This window comes from Diabrotica virgifera, chromosome 7 (assembly GCF_917563875.1).
Source record: "Diabrotica virgifera virgifera chromosome 7, PGI_DIABVI_V3a".
NCBI classification, from domain to species: Eukaryota; Metazoa; Arthropoda; class Insecta; order Coleoptera; family Chrysomelidae; genus Diabrotica; species Diabrotica virgifera.
Genome location: NC_065449.1, coordinates 96889937 through 96916533, shown reverse-complemented (window position 1 = coordinate 96916533; position 26597 = coordinate 96889937). Strand labels below are relative to the sequence as shown.

The following is a 26597-nucleotide window of genomic DNA, read 5'->3' as shown; positions in this document are numbered from 1 at the left end:
ATGTTTTTTATTGTGTCGTTTAGCAATTGCTCTTCTATGAAGGTTTTATAAGAGGACGTAAGTTTTTCACTTATTTTTTATTTAAAAAAATCTTATCTTAAATATGTCCTTTTAGGAAGCTCTGATGATGACACGTTATGTGTCGAAAGTACTTAGCTGATAATAAAATATTTTTTACACACTATCAAAAGTTTTTTGAAAACATACACCTGTTTGCCGTTTTGACCTATTTAGAAGTGTGTACAAGTCTTGCATTCTTTTCCAATAATTTAATATCACTTAAATTATACAACTTTAAATAAATAATAAATAACGAATGGATCGATTTTTTTGCACCTGAGTGTATTAAAAGGGTTTTCATGTAGGGATTCTATTCGATTTTTTATTATCTTCAATTTTGGTAATAATAATTTATGTGCTAACTTATACTTTTTGAATTATTTATGAAAAACCGCTTTACACCATGTATTTTTTTCACGAAAAATTCAAATCTTTGGTCTTTATTAATTCAAAAAGTATTGATTTGTTTTAATAACTTGATATAACAAATTTTGCTTAAAATTTGTTCCTCTATCGTTTTGTGGGGTTATTTTTAATAAAATAATTTTCACCCCCCAAGAAGGGGTGGCATCCACCCCCAGGGTAAAAGCGCAAGTTGGCACCATATAACGTTTGTTTCTTGAGGTATCCTCTAACTACTCACCAATTTTCATAAAAATCGATGGAGGTTCAACGTAATCGGAGGTGAAAACCTTCAGTGACTGCACTATAGGGTTTTTTCATTCACAGTCATTTGTTTCGAGCTTCCGTCATGAATCACATAATATTAATATATCTACGTCATACGTTATTGGTATATACAAATGATACAAACCAAAGACAAAGACGTATGGCGTAGATATATTAATATTGACAATATAATAATATAATAATGAATAGAATAATGACAATCGATGAAAAGCCCTATAATGCGTCCTCCAAATTATAATGTAATATTCTTTTTCTCATAGGCATCTTTCAGTGCGTCACAGTTTTTCGATTTCTTTCTAACGCATTAAATTGTATGTGACAAAAAACGCACGTCTGTGATTACAGACATTTATAACATTTATTCTAGTTGTCGATAGATGGCGCTATACCCGAAAAAAAATTATTTACGAATTGTATAATATATCTACGAATATAATCTGTACAATTTATAAGACTATACAAATCAAAGAAAATACCATTTTATAAATGCAATAAACACAATTGCAAATAAATGTTATAAATAATTGTATATTATCACGGACTTACCTTTTTTTCTATCATTTGTGATGTGACGCACTGAAAAATGCCCATGAAAAGTTTTTGTAAGTTCAATAATAAAGTTATTGTTTACATATCTTTATATATTTTTACATATATTATATGTTTACATATTTTTATTTTCATACTCCTTAGGTTAAAGCAGGAGGTGTAATCTCAAATCTCGCTTTTGAGTCGATTGTTTTGCACTCAAGTGTAGTTAATATTAAAAAAACTTAGGTATAAATTAAAAAGAAAGTTACGTTTCTAGATCACATTCTACTACATCATTTTTATTTTTCGTACTTTTCTTTAAAACAATGACTTATTTATTTTGATTTTTTTCGAAATTATTAGCTGTTCTTAAAAAAGTTACACTTTTGTCACTTAATCACTAATAACATTATAATATACATCAATAAAATCGCTGCAATAAAATTATTGCACCGATTTAATTAATCCTAGGCAATACAAAATCCTACCTCTGTTCTAATGTAAACAAATTACTCTGACATTGATTAGGTATTTATTTATACACGCACACTCAAATGCATTCATTGTAACGTTATACGAAATCAATGTAGTAGGTGTCAACAACAACACGTGTACATTAGTCCATTTACTCACGGTTTTTGCTGTAAAATTTAAATAACCGCTTGGACTGACATGAAATTTGGCATACACATTTTACACATAGCTAACATGTCAAAGAAGAAAAGTGATATCGTGTCGATGTGTGCTTTTGCCCCGGGGGCGAGTTTCACCCCTTCTCGGAGGTGAAAAAATAAACGTTCAAAATAAGTCCGAAATTGGATAAACTGACTAATTCTAAGCAACTTCTGTTCTATAGAGTTTTTTCAGAAGTCAATACTTTTCGAGTTTTTGCGAGTGAATAAAAAAAAACACGTTTTTAAACGTTTTTCGCAAATAACTCGAGTATTTTATCGAAAAAAATATTCTTCACAAAACATAGCTTATAGAAAAGTGAAAAAAAAAAGGTGTCTATAAGAAATATTTAGACCCAGTAGAAGCAGAGTTGTAGCTAATAAAAAGAAGGTTCTTATTCGTCAAATTCTAAATCGAATATTTCAACACGAAATAACGAAAAAATGGAGCACTATTTGGGGAAAACTCATGACAACTTTTTTAAAGTGTTTAAGCGATTTATTTTGATTTTTTTAAAAAAGCATTAAATGTAAGTAAGTTACGCTCAAAATAAAGTTGGTCCCTTTTTTTGTAAAAATAATCATAAAAATCACCTTCTTATTAGCATCCCAAATGAAATTAATTGTTATCGCTTCACAAGTTACGTTACTTACATGTATTGTTTATATGATGTGTAAGTTTCATAGGTTCAAATTGCTAATTTAAAACAAATTGGTTTTAAAATAATTTTTTTTAATTTTAAAAAAATATTTGTTTTCATTTACACTTACTTTACTTTACATTTCATTTAACATTTTTTCAAAATTACTTAAAAATTATTAGTAATACCAAAAATGTCAAGGAGTAAAAAAATGTAGGTTTTACCTTTCTGAATATTCTGGATTTTTTGTTTTCCTGTAAGACAAAAATTGGTTAAGATATGCCAGGGTAATAAGACAAAAATATACCCTGTTCGTGACACTTCAGCAGCCAGGGTACTGAAGCGTTTTTTCTATAGGTAATACCTATAGGAACAAATTATAACTATTTTCTGCGTAGGATCTGGCGGCCATTTTTATTTATAAACAATTAACTGTCAAAAAATGGCATTTTCCCCTTTTTTTTTCAAATCAACGAAAAACAGTGAAACTTATGATTTTTCTAGTACACATATCTTCGAGATTATGGAAAAAGCTTTAAAATGACGTATTACAAAGTTTGATATACTCATTTATTGTTAATATAATTGCGAAAAAAGCCGGAATTGCAAAAAAAATATTTTCTCAATAACTGTTGTAAAAATTAGTATACAGCTTTGAAATTTTTGTCAAATGAGGGTTATTTGCTGCTTAATATGTGATAAAAATTTCAAAGCGATGCATTCAATTGTAATTGTTTATCCCAGAGAGCATTTTTTTGCCATAACATAAGTCAGAAAAAAATGACCTTAGAACCATTCGACAGGTGTCAAATAAAAGAACATGAGCTACATTTTCAACTTGGTTTAAAAAAGTGAATAAAAAATCCATTTATTAGTAATAAATAATTATGCAAACGTATCGTCAATTTTTCATTATAAACTTTTTGAATAACTTTTTCCAAAAAAATTAACTTTTTTACCCTGTTTTAAGTGCACAACTACCAAGTAATGTTATCTATATCATAATTGATAAAAAATTGTAATAAATATGTATAATTTCTTATATAACAAAATAAAAAGTTTATAATTAAAGATTTACGATACTATTGCATAATTATTTATTACTAATAAATGCATTTTTTATTAACTTTTTTTAAACCAAGTTGAAAACATAGCTCATGCTCTTTCATTTGACACCTATGGAATGGGTCTAACGTCATTTTCTTCTGACTTATGTTGTTGCAAAAAAATGCTCTCTGGGATAAACAATTTGAATAAAATTTAAACAATTGAATGAATCGCTTTGAAATTTTTGTCACATATTAAGCACCAAAGAACCCTTATTTGACAAAAATTTCAAAGCTGTACACTAATTTTTACAATAGTTATTGCGAAAATAATTTTTTTGCAATTCCGACCTTTTTTCGCAATTATATTAACAATAAATGAGTATATCAAACTTTGTAATACGTCATTTTAAAGTTTTTTCCATAATCTCGAAGATATTTGTACTAAAAAAACCATAAGTTTCCCTGTTTCCCATTGATTTGAAAAAAAAGTGAAAAATGCCATTTTTTTACACTTAATTGTTTATAAATAAAAATGGCCGCCAGATCCTACGCAGGAAATAGTTACAATTTGCTCTTATAGTTATTACCTGTCGAAAAAACGCTTCAGTACCCTGGCTGTTCAAGTTCATGGAAAAAACCCTATTACCCTGGACTACTAGAGCCCTGTCAAAAATAAGCAGTTTGAACCGATGAAAGTTCGAGATCATATAAATAATATATACAGTAGGAAAAATGAAAGAATACCCATGAACGAACATATAAAACACGCTGCATTTTCCTGTCACCGTGTCACACAAAAAATTGGCCAGCGCAAGTACATGTAATAATTATTATTACATATACTTGCGCAAAAAATTGGCCAGCGCAAGTACATGTAATAATTATTATTACATATACTTGCGCTGGGCAATTTTCTTTGTGACACGGTGACAGGAAAATACAGCGTGTTTTATATGTTCGTTCATGGGTATTCTTTCATTTTTCCGACTGTAAGTAAAGTAACTTGTGAAGCGGTAACGATTAATTTCATTGTGAATGCTAATTAGGGGGTGATATTCACGATTTCTTTTACCAATAAAAAAAAGGGACCAACATTACGAGTATTTTGAGCGTACCTTACTTACTTTTGATGTTAGAGACTTTTATAATAATACAAAGATAAAGATTTTTTTAAATACTTCTACATATAAAAAATTTGTAACGAGTTTTCCCCGAGAAGCGCTTGATTTTTTGGTTGTTTCACGTTGAAATATTCGATTTGAAATTTGACGAATAAGAACTACTTATTCTTGAACTACAACTTTGCTTCTACTGTGTTTAGAGGGTTCACATATACACCATTTTTCCTTTTTTTATAAGCTACAATTTAGCTAAGAATATTTCTTTCGACACAATGTTTTACTTTTTGCGTTATTGACAAAAACCCGTCTAAAAACGTGTTTCTTCTTTTGTTGAAAAATGAACATATTCACTCGCAAATAACTCGAAAAGTGTTAACTTAGTGAAAAAATGCTATAGAACAAAAGTTGCATATAATTAGTCAGTTTATCCGCAATTCCGGACTTATTTTAAACGTATATTTTTTAACCCCCGAGACGGGGCAAAACTCACCCCCAGGACAAAAGCACACATCGGCACAATATCACTTTTTTTCTTCGACATACTAGCTATGTATATGCCAAATTTGATGTCAATCAAGCAGTTCTGTAAAATTTGGAGGTTTGTAGGAATATTTTACCGTGAGTGAATAGACTACATCACAATCAACATTCTAACTGCACGCCACCTTATCTCAATATTATTCTTAACATAGATTAATTATTTATATGATGTAAACAGTTTGGTGTACCTTTTATTTGAGTTAATTAAACAAATATTGATACACCATTATATTACGATCATACATAAACAGGTCCTAACTGTTGATCTATTAATATACAGGGCGCACCAAACCTCTGGTTTTCTTTTGTTACGGCAAAATATAGAGTGTGTAAAAATGTTTTATAACATTTGTATCAAAGACTCCTATAATTTAAAATTCTCTTCGATTATTTAGTCAGTCATAACAACCCAATGAACCAAAGTTGTGTTTTTTTTTAATGGAACACCCTAAGTATACAGTTATTAGTGCGCTAAAAACCAGTATAATACGTTGTGAAATAAAGAAGAGGTGAAACTAGTAGAGGTGGGAAGTTATCAATAGAAACCTATAAAATTTACATCATATTGATAGTTTCCCACCTTATACGTATCGGAGTAAAACTGTCCGAGCATTTTCTAAAATTCTCCTGTCACAGTGTCAAAGAGGTGAAACTAGTAGAGGTGGGAAGTTATCAATAGAAACCTATAAAATTTACATTATATTGATAGTTTCCCACCTTAGACGTATCGGAGTCAAACTGTCGGAGAATTTTCTAAAATGCTTCTGTCGCAGTGTCAGTTGCCAAACTCCTCCGATACGTCTAAAGGTGGAAAACTATCAATATAATGTAAATTTATAGGTTTGTATTGAAAACTTCACACCCCTTTTTATTTCACAACGTATTATGTTTTAGGTCTTTTGCGTTATTTTGCGGTTCTTAGAGCACTTATCACTGGTTTACTGTAAAGAGGCTGAAATCATTAGACCGAAAGCAGTAGACCGAACTCATTAGACCGAAAAGCACTTTACTGAAACCTCACTAGACCGAACCGTAGGAGACCGAAAAGCAGGAGACCGAAAAACATGAGACCGAGAAGCATTAGGTACATAATACAGGGTGCTCAAACATGATTGTAATCTGACCAAGGGTAACATCAACCTCCCTGTACCCTTTATCCAGGCTTAGGACTGGCAGCACAAAGTACTGGCGAGTTTAGAGGTTGTTTCTTGCTTTGTTTTTTTTTGTTTATTTTTTTGTTTTTACTTGTTTTTTGTTTATTTTTTTGTTTTTATTTGTTTTCTGTTTATTTTTTTATTTATTATGTACAATACCAAAAATTAAATACTACAAATAGTTTAGAGGTTGTTTTCTGCTTTGTTTTTTGTTCACTCTTTACTCTTACACTTACTTTACCATTAATTTATTGTTACTCTTACTAATTTGTTTAACGGATGAATATTATTTCATATCCGACTGTACAGAGTAACAATTTACACAGTCTATATATAAAATAATACAAAAAAATACAATAAACAAAAAGGTAGATGATATACAAAATATTAGCATAATTTACTAAAATCTTTTTTAATTTATCATTTCAGTCTTATGCTGTTCGGTCTAGTAAGGTTTCGGTAAAGTGCTTTTCGGTCCAATGAGTTCGGTCTACTGCTTTCGGTCCAATGATTTCGGTCTAATTGTCGTGTACCCTCATCATTGTATTAAATCATTATTGATTTTTTTTAAATATGAAAAGTTTGTGCAAGGCTTTATTGGTCTAAAGTTGTCTGGCTAGATATCAAAGATATTAAATTATTTAAAAATTACACTATAATGGAAAACAGTGACATGGCATTTTCTTGTAACCTTGAAAACCTAATTTAAAGATTAGCTAAATTACCTAATTTTTCTTTAATTATTACCTTTTTAACATATAAAACCTTATTCAAACTCTTCATATAATACAGACTGAGTCTGTAATTTGGAATAAATTAAATATCTCAAATACTAATCGTTTTTTTGAAAAATGCTTAGACCCGTCGATTAGTATTTCAAATTGTCCTTTTTGACATGCAATAATAATGTATACACGGTGTCCCAATTTAGAGATAGTACGTCATCGTTGATTTTCTTAAATGGCAACACTGCCATTTTGGTAGCTATTTTGATAGGGCGTGTAAAGTTATACATAACTGCAAAAAATCAAATTTTTATTCTTTACCACTTACAAAATAATAAAAAATAACAAAGTTATGTCTGTAATTTGGAATAATTTCAATAATTCAAATACTAATTTTTTTTTTTGAAAAATGCTCAGATCCGTCGAGTAGTATTACAAATTGTCATTTTTGACATACAATTATAATGTATACCAATGTATCCCAATTTAGAGATATGACGTCATCGTTGATTTTCTTAAATGGCAACACTGTCATTTTGATAGCTATTTTGATAGGGAGTGTAAAGTTATACATAACTGCAAAATTTCAAATTTTTATTTCCTACCATTTACAAGATGATAAAAAATAACAAAGTTATGAAAAACAAGTAATCAAATAATAATTGAATTTAATAATTATTTCAATTAAGCAAATGCTCATAATGTTGCCCTCAATTATTGTCAAATAGTCAATGGGCAACATTATGAGCGTTTGCTTAATTGAAATAATTAAATCCAATTATTATTTGATTAAGTTCTTGTTTTTCATGACTTATTATGTTATTTTCTATTATCTTATAAATGGTAGGGAATAAACATTTAAAATTTTGCAGGTATGTATAACTTTACAAACCCTATCAAAATAGCTATCAAAATAATAGTGTTGCCATTTAAGAAAATCAACGATGACGTCATATCTCTAAATTGGGACACCCTGTATACATTACTATTGTATTTCAAAAATTACAATTTGAAATACTAATCGACGTGTCTGAGCATTTTTCAAAAAAACAATTAGTATTTGAATTATTGAATTTATTCCAAATTACACACATAACTTTGATTTTTTTTTATTATCTTGTAAATGATAGAGAATAAAAATTTGATGTTTTGCAGTTATGTATAAGTTTAAACACCCTATGAAAATAGTTATCAAAATGACAGTGTTGCCATTTAATAAAATCAACGATGACGTCATATCTCTAAATTGGGACACCATGTATACATTATTATTGTATGTCAAAGGGGACAATTTGAAATACTAATCGACGGGTCTGAGCAATTTTCAAAAAAACAAACAGTATTTGAGATATTGAATTTATTCCAAATTACAGACTTACTCTGTATATTCCAAAATGATTTAATATCTAAGGTGTTCAATTAAAAATACCCAACTTTGATTCATTCCCTTTGTTCCAGCCGCGCTTGTATAATCGAAAATAATTTTAAATTATAGACGTCTTCGATACACATTAGTTTTTTTATACAGTGCGTCCATAAAGTAACGCATAAATTCATTATTTCGTAAACCGACGACTCTAAGGAAAAATCCCCAAATTGGTAGATTTTTAATCGATGATTTTTTTAGATGAGAATAGGGGTCATGTAATAGCTCACTTAAAATGGCATTTAATTCTCTATTCACTAATATTACCATTAACATAATTATTTATACAGGGTGTCCAATTTTTTTTTAAATTAAATTAATTGACACAAAATGATGAGTGTATGTAATTTGTTCTAAATACATTTTACTGCTGTCAGAACACATAAAAATGTTTTATTTAAAAAATAAATATTTATTTTCGCTTAAACGAAATGTTCAAATAATTGCTAAGAGGCAGGTGGGTGGCCAGTTTGTCTAAAAGATTTTTTTATTATTCTTCTGTTGGTGCTTTTTGTGTTTCAAGCCAATCAGTTAAGAAGATTCGGTTTGCAATCCAAAAAACAGATGTCATACATATACTCTTTTGAAATAATTCGATCTCTCAATTTGCTTCGGCGCTGAGCCACTTAATATATTTCATCACGTCTCGTTTCAGTAGCTTATAAAGGAAGTATAACATATCGGTTTCAGTATGATGCTTCCTTATACAAAGGATGAATTAAGGGATATAAGGAAATAAGGGATAAGTGATATAAGGAAAAAATGTACCCTGTTTTTGACACTGAGCCAGTCGCCATTTTATAAAATATACCCGCTCTCAGCGCAAGCTCCGCCTACTACGCATACATCACTCAGAACTGTAATTATCCCTAAAGCGGGCCATTCACGATCTGATTTGTGGTACCTCTAGTGGTACAACTTTCGTAGTTGGATCTAAAATCAGACCGTGAATGGGCCGGTTGGGTTAGTGGTACCACTAGTAATACCACTAGTGGTACCACTAGTGGTATTACTAAGAAAGTTGGAGCGTGAATGCTGATGTTGGATGTTGAATTAAAAATGTCCACTACACTGCGAGTCATAAGTTAAGGATATAGAAAATGTATGCTCATTTTCATAGTTGATTTTTTCGTGAACGGATTAACGGATTTCGCTAATTTTTTTTTATCTTAGATATTTCTTTAGTATTTACACAGTTGTGCAAAGATTTAATTAAACTTCTTTTTTGTACTTATACCGGGTGGAAGAAAAGTAATGTTTTTCTTATGTTAAGTTTGAAACACCCTGTAGGGAGAACGAGGTACAAATCTGTGTATAGATCGGAATCGTATTGTAGTCTTATGTTTTGTGAACATTTTGTTTTTTGAATCTCCCTGATATCTTTAGCTTTCTAAAGATAAAGAAAATAACAAAGAAAATAGGTGGTTTACTCCTTAACATGTATTTTAACTGAAACAAAACTAAATACTAAATTAACACTAAAAAATAACAGTTACCAAAACTTTAAAAACAGAAAGGCACATAACATAAACAGTTCTTATCGACACCTATAAGAGGTATTTGTCGATCAGGTAAGCGGTATGCACAGCACAACATAAGAGAAACGAGAATGTTTAATGGAGGCTCTATGATGTTTTGGGGTGGAATTTCCCTGAAAGTAATACGAATTCGGTGTCTACCTGGAGGCTCTTTAAATATCGAGAGGTACATTACATATATTCTTTTTCTTTGAACACTCTTTTTCTTTCGCACTATATATAGGAAATAATTTCGTCTTAGTGGTATGATAAGACATGACCTCCTCACGTATCTTAGTCGTCAGTTAAAACACATATTTAAAACCGTCTAGTTTCTTTGTTATTAAAGATATCAGATAAATTAAAAAAACAAATAGTTCACAAAACATGAGACTACAACATAGTATCAATGCATAACCACCATTTTACCTTTTCCTCCCTAAAGGGTGTCTCAAACTTTTGTTTCGGTTAAAACACATGTTAAACTACAAAACCGTATATTTTCTTTGTTTCTAAAGATATCAGGCACATTCAAAAAACAAAATGTTCACAAAACATAAGACTATAATACTATATACCTCGTTCTCCCTACAGGGTGTTTCAAACTTAACATAAGAAAAACATTTCTTTTCCTCCACCCGGTATAAGTACAAAAAAGAAGTTTAAGTAAATCTTTGCACAACTGTATTAATACTGAAGAAATATCTAAAATAGTAAAAAAAAATAGCGGGATCCGTTATTCCGTTTCACTAAAAAATCAACTATGAAAATGAGCATAAATTTTCTATATCCCTAACTTATGCCTCACAGTATATTACGTATGGAATGTCTACAAGTTTCTTTACGCAAGCATTCCTAGTTTGCAAATATTTAATAGAAAATAAACTTTCACAAAAATTACCCTTATTAAAATACACGATTCTTCATTATTTACTTGTTGTTGGAACCAATCATTTTCCTTTCTGTAAATAAAGACCAGTTTCTTATTAATCTGAAGATATTTTGTTTTGGCATTTTATGCAAATTTACTATTTGAATTGGGATAAGCCACGATATTAGTTATACATTAAATTTATTTGATGTTTCGACTTCCACTTCGGAACATTTTGATAACGATTTCAGAAGTAGAGGTCGAAACGTCAAATAAATTTAATTTTTAACTAACATTGTGATTTATTCCCAATTAAAATAGTAAATTCACTACGAGACCGCACTGTAACTAGTATTTCCTCCGTGTATACAATTTGCTTACAACATCAGCTCCAAACAAAATCTCAATTGGTACATCGCTGAACAACGATCCCTAGGTTCGCAAATAAAAATAGAAAATAACTTTTAATGGCACGAAAAATTGCTACTATTAAAAATACATGATATACACCCACACACAGCAAAGTAAATCCCGGCTCCAGTTTAGAACATATTTTTATTTCTTTCTAAAATAGAATATAACTACCCTACATCTTAAAAAGTCGTAAAAATTACAAGAGTCGTAAAAATTAATTAGTTCATATCAGCCCTAGACAAATGCTAGAGAAACGAAACTATGGCATGCTTAATTATGAAACCTCAACTCATGTACCCAATTTTTAAAAACACAAATCCTCAGAATTATATTTTGCATAGTCTTTACTCGAAACATTTTTTGGCTGAGCAGTGTACACCACCGTAAAAACAGAGTTGGAGCGTTAGTAAGATAAAAAGTTGGAGCGTGAATGGAGTCGAATATCCAACTAGTAATACCACTAGTGGTATGTACCACTAGAGGTATCACAAATCAGATCGTGAATGGCCCGCTTAACCGATATCAACACATTTTACTAAATTTACCCAGAGAGGAAATCTCGGAGGTAATAATAATGTAGTTTTATGGTTTGATAAATTTTTTATTCTTTAACCTGCATTAAAACTTACAGATAAAAAATAATTTTAGTAGGTAGGCGCAGAATTTGCTTGCAATGCTCTTTAAATGCATTAATTTTTTTTTCGAATCCTGAGAAAACTAATTAGTATTTTTGAAAAATTTAAACGCAGAATAAAAGATTACATTTTATTATCGAGGGCAGAAAGTGCCTGAAAACTTATATAATGTTTATTTTAATAAGTTACAGGGGCAAAAAAGAGAAAATTGAGTGTAATTTTTAATTTCAAATATATTATTCAAAAGAACATCGAAATACATTTTTTATACCTATTTGAATGAAACGATGACCACCAACAAATTGACGACCACACTCAGGATTACTGCATTAATCGTTTGTTAAAAGGTTCAAATGGCACCATAAGTGCTGCAATCGGGTATATTTAGTAAGATGTGTTGATAGTGGGTAGGATTCTTACAGTTCTGGATGGCAAATACGTAGTAGCCGGAGCTTTTTGCTGGAGTATATTTTGTAAAATCGCGACCCGGCCAGGCAACCAACAGTTCTGTTGTTGTGAGTAATATGGACCTCTGTCAAGAACCTTTATGTTTTCTACAGTTGATTTTTTAAAAAAGTAACTTAGGAATGAATGATTCCATATTACATGGGGTCTTGTGGTGCTCAAAATATACTTAAAATTTCAAAGCGATCGGTTAAATAGTTTAAAAGTGATGTCATATTAAAAAAAGGAATGAATGACAACCATTTTAAATATTGCAAAATTATTTTGCAAAGTCATGTCGATTTTTTGTGTTTGTTTTGATTTTGTAAAAAAGTTGTCCTAGAACAATTTGGGACGAAGCTAGTCACCCTCCAAAAGTGTTCCATTATATCAAACTTAAACGTGCGAAATTTCATGAAAATCGGTGAATATTTAGAGGTGCCCCGGGGCTGGAAATTTCGTATATTCATTATTCAAGTTAGTATATTGCCATTATAAAATAATGGGATATATAAAATAATTTTAATAATTTATTATTAAAAATAAATAATTTCTATGATCTTTAATTCTTATAAGAAAAGTTCACTATAGTTCTTACTTCTTATGTTGTTTTGTTTTCAAGATTTCGCTTTTTGTAGAGCCCGGAAACATTTTTCGATGCTCCGCAACTACTTGCAACAGGTATTGTAGCTGTTCTTCCTTATTAGTGGGTTTTTATTGAGGTCTTTAATTAGTGCAACTCCTCTGTCTGCCCTATCATTTGTCGTCACTAAATTCTTCACCATCTTTTTGGCTACCTTGAAACTTTCATCATCTTTCCATTGAATCGAATCTCGTTTCAAAAAGTCATCAGGAAGTGAAATCATGTTGAAGAATTCTTTGGAGTTTACAGTAAAAACTGCTCCAGACCTCTGCTCTCCAAAAATGCAGAAGATTTCATATCGGTAGCGGTAGCACCGCTAGTCAGACTAAAAACCTTAATCCAGAAACAGAATAACAAAAGATTAGATATGGATCAACTTAAAAATCCCGAGATAAAAGTCAAGCTTACAAATAGCATTAATAGTAATGTTGCTTTAACAACCAATATTGATGACATTGAAAGAGACTGGATCAACTTAAGGGACGCTATATGCAACGGTGCGAAAGAAGTAATTGGTGACTACGAACGGAAGAAGAACAACGAATGGATGACAGATGAAATATTACACCTCATGGACAGAAGGAGAGAAAATAAGAATAATCCCGAACAATATAAAGAACTGGATAGAACTGTCAGCAGAAAGATAAAAGAATCAAAAAAGAAATGGTTACAAGGAAAATGTCAAGAGATAGAAGAGCTAGAACGAAGACACGATAGTTTTAATATGCATAAAAAAATTAAAGAGTTTACTTATACTTACAAGAAAAAACAGTTTGGTAAGTTAATAGACGAGAACAACAAACTTATTGTAGATAAAGAAGAACAGTTACAGACTTGGGCAATTTACATAAAAGATTTGTTTACGGATTATCGTCATATTTCTACGAACACTCTTGATCTGAATGGACCAAAAATATTGAAAAGTGAGGTGATAAAAGCTATAGATCAAACGAAAGATGGGAAAGCAACAGGATGCGATGAAATACCAGTCTAATTGTTAAAAGTTTTTAACGAGAACAACATGAATGTAGTATTGGAACTGTTTAATAATATATACGATACTGGTCAAATTCCATCGGACTGGTCGAAATCTACATTTGTACCCCTTCCCAAGAAATCCAATTCTAAGACGTGTAGCGAATATCGCCTTATAAGTTTAATGAGTCACACCCTTAAAGTATTCTTGCGTATTATCTATTCCAGAATACGAGCAAAATTAGAACACAGCATAAGTAAAACACAGTTCGGTTTTAGATGCGGTTTTGGAACTCGAGAGCCCCTATTTGCAATACAAGTCTTGATTCAAAAATGCCTGGATCAAAAGAAAGATGTTTACGCCTGTTTTATCGACTATGAGAAAGCATTCGATACTATCAAACATGACAAACTCATAGAACTATTACATCTTTCAGGACTTGACACTAAGGACATCCAGATTATAAAAAATCTATATTGGAATCAAACAGCCCACATAAAGAATGGACATATGGTGAGTGAAAACATAACCATTTCTAGAGGGGTTACACAGGGCTGTATTCTTTCGCCACTGCCTTTCAAACTGTACACGGAACAAATATTTCTAGAGGCACTGGAAGAGTACAATGAGGGCATCAAGATTAATGGCGTACCAATAACTAATTTTCGATATGCAGATGATACTGTTATACTGGCCGATAACATCGAAGATTTACAGATGATGCTAAATAGAGTAAATACAACTGGCAACCGATTTGGACTGAAGATCAATAGAAAGAAAACTAAATTTATGGTGATCAGTAAAAAGAACATTCAACATATCGACCTGAATATTGAAGCCGAACGTATTGAAAGAGTACACCGATTTAAATATCTGGGATATACAGTAAATGATAAGTGGGACCCAGACGTAGAGATTAGGATCCGAATTGAAATAGCAAGATCCAAATTCATAAAAATGAGAAAGCTCTTAAGCAACCGCAACCTAAGCGTTAACCTCCGGAGTACTTTACGGAGTAGAAGGGTGGACGTTAACAGCAGCAACTATAAAGAAGTTAGCGGCTCTAGAAATGTGGCTGTATTGACGCATACTGAGAATACCTTGGACAGACAGAGTGACCAACACAGAGGTATTGAGACGAATGGGTAAAGAGGTGGAATTGTTAACAACTGTTAAAAGGAGGAAAGCGTCATACCTGGGCCATGTGTTCCGTAATGATAAGTACAGTCTGCTACAGCTTATCGTGGAAGGCAAGATTGAAGGTAGAAGAGGTTTGGGCAGAAAGAAGAAATCCTGGCTGAGAACCTTGAGAGAATGGTTTCAAATACCAGAAGCTGCGAACATAATACATGCGGCACAAAACAGAGAAACCTATCGTTTGATGGTCGCCAACCTTCGGTAGAAGACGGTACATAAAGAAGAAGAAGCGGTAGCACGTTTTGGAGGGTGTTCAGGAGCATCTTTTTCCATAACTGCAACCATTAATCTTTTTGATTCTGGAAATATCCTGGAATCAAAAAGACTCATCGGGATGAGGTGTTCAAAAAACTATCACCCTCCTCGCCCCTTTGTTTGTTTCGAACTCTTCTGTTTCCCCTATTTGTGTTTTCACACTCACTCTGGTATGGCTCATCGTCATTTTTATAAGTTTTATTAATTTAAGGGGTATCTGTAGCGTTTTTAATATTTCCAATAGTTGCTTTCTTTTGATGGAATCAAAAATTAGGAATCAAAAACAATTAGGTGATTAGCGTCATTTAAAATAACATACTTTAAAGTTTGAATGTGTCAAAATCGAAATATATTGACTTTCAACGGAATTGTCAACAGAGCTCCAAAATGTGGTACTCAAAATCGGACGGCTTTGAAACTCGCATGATCGATGTAGCATGTCGTAATGTAGAGGGAAAGAGCTGTTAACCGTATCTCTGGTTCTTGTTTATCGATTTTGATGTTTCTTTCTTAATTTCTATATATTATGTACTTTTTGCGTACATTGCGAATATGCATTGTTTAAATAATTAGATTGTTAAATATACCGTTTAATTTATTTAAACAATTTTTTAGTTTTTACTAATATTTGAGGTAATTTTTATTGTAAAACATAAATATTTATGATTATAATAATATATGCTTCTTCAATAAACTGAAATAATTTATTTATTATAGATTTTTTATATTATATAATATAAATTATTTCTAAAAATAGTATTGTTTATGTATTGCTTTGGAAATAAAAAATCTCAAATAAACTAGGTTTTATTTCTTGCTAAACATGCTATTAGCTGTATGAAAAATTGAAGTCCCCTATATCTGTGTACACTTTAAGTTGACATAATAATGTTTTAATATTTCAGTACAAAAAATTATGGAATATGTTCGTATCACAAGTTTATCTTTATTATTACCTAATTAAATATTTATAACATTGCAAATTGATAAAATGTAGTGTGATAGTCAACAGGATATGGTTTATAGTGTATAAACAAATGTGTGGCTACAAATTGGTTAAAATAGATAATCGTTTTAAAATATTTCCCTGAAGATGATTTACCGACAAACATCACGATAAGAGTATTCTTGTAAAAAAAAGCAAAAAATACCATAGTTTCTAATATCCTTAATAAGCATTTAATATTCACCATTGGCGCGCATACGGGTAATATGATGGCTCATATTACCCGTATGCGCGCCAATAGTGAATATTAAATTCTTAATTGTATGTCAAAAAATATGCAATAACTACGTCATAAAACCTACCAAATAACATTTGCATATCTCAACCGGTTTTAAAGCAATAAATAAATCGTCAGTTTGTCAGAAAAATTTTAACACCCCCTATCTCGGAAACGAAGCATTTGCGGACATAAGTTTACAAAGCAAACTGTCATTATTTTTTCATGCATAATTACCACTTAAACTTTGCCAATTTTTTTAAAAACACCCTGTATTGATAAAAAACATGTCTAGTTGTTAAAGCACCTAACTTTTTTATTATCCAACATAAGCGATTCAATGAAACAACCAAATGTTGAGAAAGCATGAGGCTATAGTTAAATTTTAATTTTAGTATTCTACAAATGCTAGAATATTCCACAGGTTGATGCAAACTTTAAGAAAAAAACACAGTTTGATTCGTACACCCGGTATACAATAAAAATTTACCTGTTTAGAAACAATATTATTATAACGATATTGTCAAGAAATAAGGCTATAACATATTAAAAAAATCACTTAAATCAGACAAGTTTAGGAGATATAAGACATCAAAAATGACCCATTTTTAAGGTGGCCGGTTAATTTTGGCCCAGAGTGTATAAACCAATGAAAATGTTTAAAATAGTAAAAAATTAAAAAACGTGTTTCGAAAAAATAATTATTGTGATATAGGTACCTTAATATAACTAATATATTAACTTAATAAAATACGAATTTTTATTATATTAACTTAATAAAATATGAAATATTAATATGCTATTTAAATAAAGTAAACTAAAAAAAATTTGAACACCAGGGTTTTAACCGGGGACCTCTTATCTGCAGTCGAATGCACCACCATTGAGCTATATCGCCTATTGACTAACGTACCTTACAACGGGATCTTAATGTCATTTAAAATGGGTTATTTGCATTTAAAACGGCTTAAAATTCAAAATAAAACTCAATGCATCAATGTAAAAGCTGTTGGATATTGCATTATCATCGAGTTCTGAGCTATTCTGAAAATTTCAGATTACATTTAAAATCGATTACAAGATTTCCCGGACAAAGTGACAAAGAGACAGACAAAGAACAAGTGAAGTATATAAAATGTTTAAAAAAAAATAGATGACACTCGGTGGGTTTTTGGGGTTATTGAATATGAATATGACATCACAACAGACTCTCGGAGTACCTGGTGCCCGAGTGGCTGATATGCATGTCATCTAGAATTTCGAGGGTTTTCGGTTTTCTGACGTTGGTCCTGATGGGGTATTCGTGTTCAACAACGCAAAAACCCCCCAAGTAATCTATTTGCATCAATTTAGAGTCGTTATGCCTCGAAATTTCAGAAGATAACGTGCATGTTAGTCACCCTCGGCACTAGGTGCTCCGAGAGTCAGTTCCAATGTCATATTCGTGTTTAGCGATCCCAAAAAACCCCCCGAGCAATCTGTTTGTATAAATTGAGTGCCGAAAACCCTCCAAACTCCAGAAGAAGACGTATTATCGAAGCGAAGATCGGTGGAATATGTGCATTTTATCAATGAAATTCGATATTTTAAAAGATATTCCAGAAGCCGCTACAGATAAAATGTTTTAACGACCTATTTATCACTCAGAATTACTCAACGGATATTAGTACAGTTAAAATAATTAAGACGATAACCGGACAACATTGATTTAATGAGTAAAATTTAGTTTTTTTTTTACTTTAATGACAAAAAAAGCAAGCCCATTAGCAGAACCCAATTAAAAATTATTTTGCACATCATATTTGAAACATTATTTGGTTGAAAAATCTCATTTTTGTTGGCAAAAAAATATATTAATTTGTTTGGACTAAATTACAGTTGTGCCTATCTTAAAAAGGATATGTTACTATCAACATTCGCACAGTGTTGCCAAACTGAATTTTGTTATTTTGGGTGTAAATTTTTTCCACGGATCTCCGAGGGTACAATACCTCAGCAGTGGCCCTCCGCACCAAGTGCTCTGGGGATCGGTTCTGATGACGTATTTAAACGGATGAGCCTGTTTTAAGTGAAAGAATAAATAAACTGAAGTTATTAATAAGGTAGAAGAAAAATTAGAACTTCTTTCTAATTGGAATAAAAATTGGGTTTTACTGCAAAACTATTAATATGTTTTCCATATTTTGATCAAGTTATACCTGTTCTAGGTTTCTTCTTAAAACGATATTGATTCTGATAATTTACATCGCATTTAATTTACACATAATTATGTCATATTTATTTCTCAGAAGTGATAATATTATTCAATACATGGTAACTATTCTTATGCATAAGTTTATATAAGAAATTATTATTAGAACTTTCAAAGTTTAGTCTAAAAATAGAAAAAAAAAAATAGTAAAGATGTAAAGATATTATTTACCAAAGAGATTAATCGAATTTCAGAAAAATAAAAGAGTGTTGAGAGAATGAATTGGATCTGTTAATTTATTACAGCATTTAGCAATCGTTAAGTTGTTTGGTTTAGTTAAATTTTGTTTTAATAAGAATTTAAATGTTTTAGTAACGTACATTTAAACATTTTGTACCGCTGATTTTATTACGAATTTAAAATTAGATATGTTATATTAATTTTTTTGATCTTGAAATCTAAACAATAATTATAATAGTGCAGCCGATATGTGAAACAATTGTGCATTTAATGATAGAAGTATATAATTTGGACCACATATACTACACATATAAAGGTTTAAATTTAGATAGGTGGCCATCTCAGATTTTGCCTTTTACAAAAATGGCGGGGATTCAAAATGGCGACTATACATACGTCACTAATAGCACGATAACTTTTGAACGAGACTTCAGATTTCAACCAAATTTGGTATATAGGTTCTTTTTTTGATGTATAAGATCGAGGTCTTGAACCGGAAGAATCAGTTTACCAGAAGTTGTGTTTTTCCTGGTTTTTATGTAAAAACATGTTGTTTTTTTTTCAATCCTTTCACCCTGTATGTATTAATTTTTCAAAAAGTTAATACCGCCATTGAAAAGAGCGTAAAAATATTTTTAACTTTTTAGTTTTAGTTATGTTAATTACCATTTAATAAATGCAAAACGTATCTTCACATGTACCTATGTGCGGCAGATTCGTGCAAATATTATAAGAATTATTGTGCGTTTAATGATAGAAGCATATAATTTGGACCACCTATACTACACATATAAAGGTTCAAATTTAGATACGAGGCTATCTCAGTTTTTGTTTCTTTTACAAAAATGGCGGGCATTAAAAATGGCGACTATACATATGTACGATATGCACGATAACTTTTGAACGAGACTTCAGATTTCAACCAAATTTGGTATATACGTTCTTTTTTTGATGGATAATATTGAGGTCTTGAACCGGAAGAATCGGTTTACCATAATTTGTGTTTTTACTGTTTTTTTATGTAAAAATATGTTGTTTCTTTTTCAATTATTTCACCCTGTATATATAAATTTTTCAAAAAGGTAATACCGCCATTGAAAAGAGTGTAAAAATATTTTTTAGGAAATATTTTGAACTTTTCAGTTGTGTTAATTACCATTTAATAAATGCATAATGTAACGTGTGATCCAAAATTATTGTCACCATAGGTGGCTTTGAACGACAGAGACAGCTATACAGTACATGTCTATTCTTAATTCAGATATACTTTCCAGTTTACGTCAACTTTGCAGTGTACGTCAACTTAACAAGAAAAGTTAGGTTATGTAGTTTGTTTGATTTTATTTATTATTGTTACTTATAATTTTGTTAATTCTTTTTATTTCTGATTAAAGTTCTGTGTTAGGCTTTGACTGATTTTTTATGTTTTATAATGTTAATCAAAATTAATTGATACACCAATGATATAAATTCAGATTAAAACAAGACATACGTAATTTTTTGCACGGCTAGCTTTGATCCCAATAATTGTGGATCGCTCGTTATGTTCACATGTACAGTGTGTCCCAAATTGGTATGTTTTGAAGTGTATACCGAAAACTAGAGGAGATAGAAAAAAAATAGTTAAGATGTCATGACTTCTTTTTTCGTTAAAGTAACGATTGCCCAATCAAATCATGAATAGCTCCCCACATTATCGAGATACTGGGCGATAATTGAAAAATGTCGAAAACGACAGGGTTACAGATCTTCTTTATTAAGAAAAGTTTTAAAAAACTTTATAGGAACTTTTGATAGATATATTATGGACGGATTCATTGGCGTACAAAAAACTTTTTTAGGGGGTCTCGCTAAGGAAATATAAACCATACTTATGTTTTTTTAAATGGGACACCCTGTATATTTTGACATTTTTCGTTTACCTTTTTAATTCTCTTTCATCTGATATGACATATCATATATCTATTTTCAGTTGTTGGAGTTACTGTGCAAATAAATTGTTTATAGTTGACGTCAGGTTAAAGGCACTTAAAAATAAAACACTCGGTAACGTATTTTAACATTTTAATATTAGTGTACCAATTCTTGACAGTTTTATTAAATTTATTTATTAAAATAAAATCAGTAGCTACCTAACTTGAGAATAAAGTAAATACTTAACTGCTTATTATTGGTTCAAAGTGAATTTTTATTTTTAAATTGTTGATTCCATATTCTATAAATAAAATTATCACGAAATAGAATACACTGTATTTTATTACCTTTTTCGTTTCCATTTATAATTTTTTGACCCAATACATATATTATTATTGTCTTTTATACTTTCTGTCTAAAATGACATATTGTTACATCTTGTAAGAATGTTCATTTCATCGAGTAGGCTTTGGTAATGTTGGCATGGAAAATAAAACAAAACATGTGTCATCTGGGTTATCTGTCAGAATTAATATTGTCACTAAAGTATTGTCAACAAAAACATGAATTTTGAAAATTATGAAAAATACGATATGCATTTGGCATATATTGAATGTCAAAAGAATGTTATTGCTGCATCTGAATTATATTTTCAACGATATCCAGAAAGAAGGCAACCAGACAAGAGAATTTTTAAAAAGCTTGATTCAAATTTATTACAGTATGGATGTTTCGTAAAACCACGGCGTCAGTATGAAAAAAATAATGAAGTGAGAGTTTTAAATACGTTGGGTTATATACACGCATACCATAAAACTTCTTTACGTCAAATTGAGAAGGAAATAGGTATTCCAAAGACAAGTGCTGGGAGAATTTTAAAGAAACATAAATTTAGGCCTTATCGTACATCTGTCCGATAAAAATTATATCCTAACGATTATTTGAGAAGGATACAGTTTGCAGAATGGTATATAGAAAAATGTAATGAAAATCCAAATTTTTATTCAAAGGTAATATTTAGCGATGAAGCTCGCATATCCAGTTCAGGAATCTTTAACCGACACAATAAACTATATTGGAATGACTCAAATTCCCACTTAGTTCAAGGGATCAGGAGGCAAGGCAGCGATCAATTAACGTTAGTTGTTTTGTCAAGCATAATAAATTAGTTTATCACGTATTTGACGATAAACTAACTGCTGCCGGATATGTAGATATCCTAGAAACGAATTTAAATGACATTTTTGATGAGGAATATTTGGCTGATCGGAATACATTTTGGTTCCAACAAGATGGAGCACCTGCCCATAACGCAGAATTCGTTGGAGATTATTTAAATGAAAAATTTCCTAATCAGTGGATTGGAACTTATGGTCCTGTTAGGTGGCCCCCCCCGTTCACCAGAACTAAATCCTCCTGATTTTTTTATTTGGGGATCTTTAAAAAACAATATTTATAAAACTGAATTTAACACCAAGGAAGAATTATTACAAAGCATTCATCAAGCATTTAGAAAAATAAACCCAGTGCATATACTCAATTGTGTAAGATCTGTAAGAAAAAGGTGTCAATTATTATTACAACAAAACGGGGAGTATTTTGAACATTTATTATAATTTTCATATTTTTGTAAAATTAATTATAGTTGTTACGTTGTTTATTATTGTTGTTTGTTGGTTTATGTCAATATTATTATTTTTGTAAAATTAATTCTTGTAGTTAAGTAGTTTTTTGTTGTTGGTAAATTTGTTATTCCTATTTTTTAAGTTGATTGATTTTATTTTTGCTAAATAAAAATGTCAAGGATTGGTACCCTAATATTAAAATGTTAAAATACGTTACCGAGTGTTTTATTTTTAAGTGCCTTTAACCTGACGTCAACTATAAACAATTTATTTGCACATTAGCTCCAACAACTGAAAATAGATATACGATATGTCATATCAGATGAAAGAGAATTAAAAAGGTAAACGAAAAATGTCAAAATATACAGGGTGTCCCATTTAAAAAAACATAAGTATGGTTTATATTTCCTTAGCGAGACCCCCTAAAAAAGTTTTTTGTACGCCACTGAATCCGTCCATAATATATCTATCAAAAGTTCCTATAAAGTTTTTTAAAATTTTTCTTAATAAAGAAGATCTGTAACCCTGTCGTTTTCGACATTTTTCAATAATCGCCCAGTATCTCGATAATGTGAGGATCTATTGATGATTTGATTGGGCAATCGTTACTTTAACGAAAAAAGAAGTCATGACATCTTAACTACTTTTTTTTCTATCTCCTCTAGTTTTCGGTATACACTGCAAAACATACCAATTTGGGACACCCTGTACATGGGTGGCAGATTCATTTTGAATGCCCGCCATTTTTGTAAAAGGAACAAAAACTGAGATGGCCTCATATCTAAATTTAAACCTATATATGTGTAGTATATGTCGTCCAAATTATATGCTTCTACCATTAAATGTACAATAATTCTTATATTAATGTTTGCACGAATCTGCCGCACGTAGGTACCTACATGTGAAGATACGTTATTAATTTATTAAATGGTAATTAATATAACTAAAGAGTTCAAAATATTTCCTTAAAAATATTTTTACGCTCTTTTCAACGCCGGTATTACCTTTTTGAAAAATTAATAAATACAGGGTGAAAGAATTGAAAAAATAAACAATATACTTTTACAAAAAAAAATCAGGAAAAACACAACTTCTGTTAAACCGATTCTTCCGGATCAACAGCTCGATTTTATACATCAAAAAAAGAACCTATATAACAAATTTGGTTGAAATCGAACTTTTCCTTCAAAAGTTATCGTGCTATTAGTCAGATATGTATAGTCGCCATTTTGAATGCCCGCCTTTTTGTAAAAGGCAAAATATGAGATGGCCTCATATATAAATTTGAACCTTTTTATGTGTAGTATAGGTGGTCCAAATTATATGCTTCTACCATTAAATGCACAATAATTCTTATAATATTTGCACGAATCTGCCGCACATAGGTACATGTGAAGATAAGTTATGGATTTATTACATGGTAATTATCATCATCATCATTGGCTCGACAGCCCTTTCTGGGTCTTGGCCTGTTCCAGGATTCTTCTCCACTCTGATCTGTTTCGTGCTTTTTTCCTCCAATTTTTTATTTTTAAGGTTTTTATATCATTTTCTATTTGTTCTAAATATCTCAGCTTCGGTCTTCCTCTTGTTCTTTTTCCTACTGGCATCTGTTTGAATAATTTGTTTGGTATTTCGCCTTCTTCCATTCTTTCTACATGTCCCATCCAACGCAGCCGTCCTATTTTAATGAATGTTATGATATCTGGATCCTGGTATATTTCGTATAGTTCAAAGTTGTACCTTCTTCGCCAAATTCCATTTTCTTTTGTGCCCTTATATATGTGTCGCAAGATTTTTCTTTCAAAGGTGGCTAGCAATGTTTCCTCTCTTTTAGTGAGTGTCCAGGTTTCTGAGCCGTATGTGAGTACCGGTCTTATTAGGGTTTTGTATATTTGGCATTTTGTTTTCCTTGCGACGTTGTCTGATCTTAGTTGCCGAATTAAGCCATGATAACTTTTATTGGCAATAAATATTCGCCTCTTCACTTCCTCTGCTACGTTATTATCAGATGTGACTAGGCATCCCAAGTATGTAAAGTTTTTTACCCCCTCAATGTTGTATTCTCCTATTGTTATATTTTGTGGCTGCCTTATTTCTGTGTTTTTACTTACCTGCATATATTTTGTTTTGTTCTGGTTGATTTTCAGGCCACTATTTTGTGCAGCTCGTTCTATTTGATTGAATGCCTCTATTATTTCTCTTCTTGATCTTGCGATTATGTCAACATCATCTGCAAATGCTAGTATTTGCACGCTTTTATTAATTATTGTTCCTCGAGTACAATGTTGAACAAGATGCATGATAGAGCGTCTCCCTGGCGTAGTCCCTTTTTCACATCTATTGTTTCCGTTAGTTCGTTTTGTATCCGGATTTTACTTTCTACTTTTAGAGATTCTTTTATCAGTTCTATTAGTTGTGTTGGTATATTAAATTCTTTCATTGCTTTTATTAAGAATTCTCGGTTTATATTGTCATATGCGCTTTCGAAGTCTATGAAGAGATGATGTGTGTCGATGTTATGTTCCCTTGTTTTTTCAAGGATCTGTCGCAGAACAAATATCTGGTCTATTGTTGACTTCTGTCTACAGAAGCCACTTTGGTACCTGCCAACTATTTTTTCAGCGTGTGGTCTAAGTCTTTCATAAATGACGTTGGACATTATTTTGTATGCTGCATTCAGCAGCGTGATTCCACGGTAGTTTCCACATTCTAACTGATTCCCTTTTTTATGTAATGGTACAATAATACCACTATTCCACTCCGCTGGTAGCTGTTTATTTGACCATATCTTTGTTATCAATACATGTATTGTTTTCTGTAGTGCGTCTCCTCCTTCCTTCAGTAATTCCGATGCTACTTGATCCGATCCCGGTGATTTATTGTTCTTTAATTTGTCTACTGCTGTTCTAATCTCGGCTATTGTTGATGGACTCTTTTCTCTGTTGTCTGCTTGGTCTAATGGTATATCAGGGTTCGTCTCACTCCCATCTCCTTCAAGCTTTTCTGTAAAATGTTCTGTCCATCTTCTTAGTATCTCTTGCTGTTCTGTCAATATATTACCTTCCTTATCTCTACACATCGTCGTTCTCGGTTTGAAGTCTTTTCTGCTTTTGTTCAGTTTCTGATAAAATTTTCTTGTCTCTGTCGATCTACTTAGTTCTTGCAGTTCCTGAAGTTCTTTGTTCATATATTCTCTCTTTTTTCTTCGGTGAGTTTTCTTTTCTTCTCTGCGTAGTTGTTTATATTCTTCCTCTGCTTGTCGGGTTCTGTGCCCCTGTTGCATCAGTAAATATGCTCTGTTTTTTCTGTCTGTTATAATCTGACATTCTTCGTCAAACCAGTCATTCGTTCTTGTTCTTCTTTCTTTACCTTCTATGCCTAACACTTCTTTAGCTGTCTCTTTTATGATTTCTCTGCACTCTTCCCACTCCTTATTTGGGTTTTCATGTTTTGGTCTGTTTTCTAGTTTGATGCTTATCTTTTCTTTATACTCTTTATTTTTGTTTGTTTCTTTGAGTCCTTCTACCTTGTATCGTTCATGTTTAGAGCCTCTTTCCTTTTTGATGTTTGAAATTCTAGCCCTTACTCTACTTTCGACCAGGTAGTGATCAGAATCCGCATTTGCCCCTCTTCTGGTGCGGACGTTTATTATATTCGATTGGTGTCTCGAGTCTACAATAACATGATCTATCATATTTACTGTCATTCCATCTGGGGACTTCCAGGTACCCTTGTGTATATCTTTGCGAGCGAAGTATGTGCTAGCAATCACCATGTTAAGTGATCTTGCTAGGTTTATTAACATGGTAATTAACATAACTAAAAAGTTCAAAATATTTTC

At 31.2% G+C, this 26597-nt stretch overlaps 1 protein-coding gene across 1 annotated transcript in view; it reads right to left on the bottom strand.

Moving 5' to 3' along the window:
• Positions 1 to 26597, bottom strand: part of LOC114330751 (cGMP-dependent protein kinase, isozyme 2 forms cD4/T1/T3A/T3B) — a 1273893-nt gene that overhangs the window by 1128277 nt on the left and 119019 nt on the right. The gene's annotated exons all lie outside the window — the stretch shown is intronic.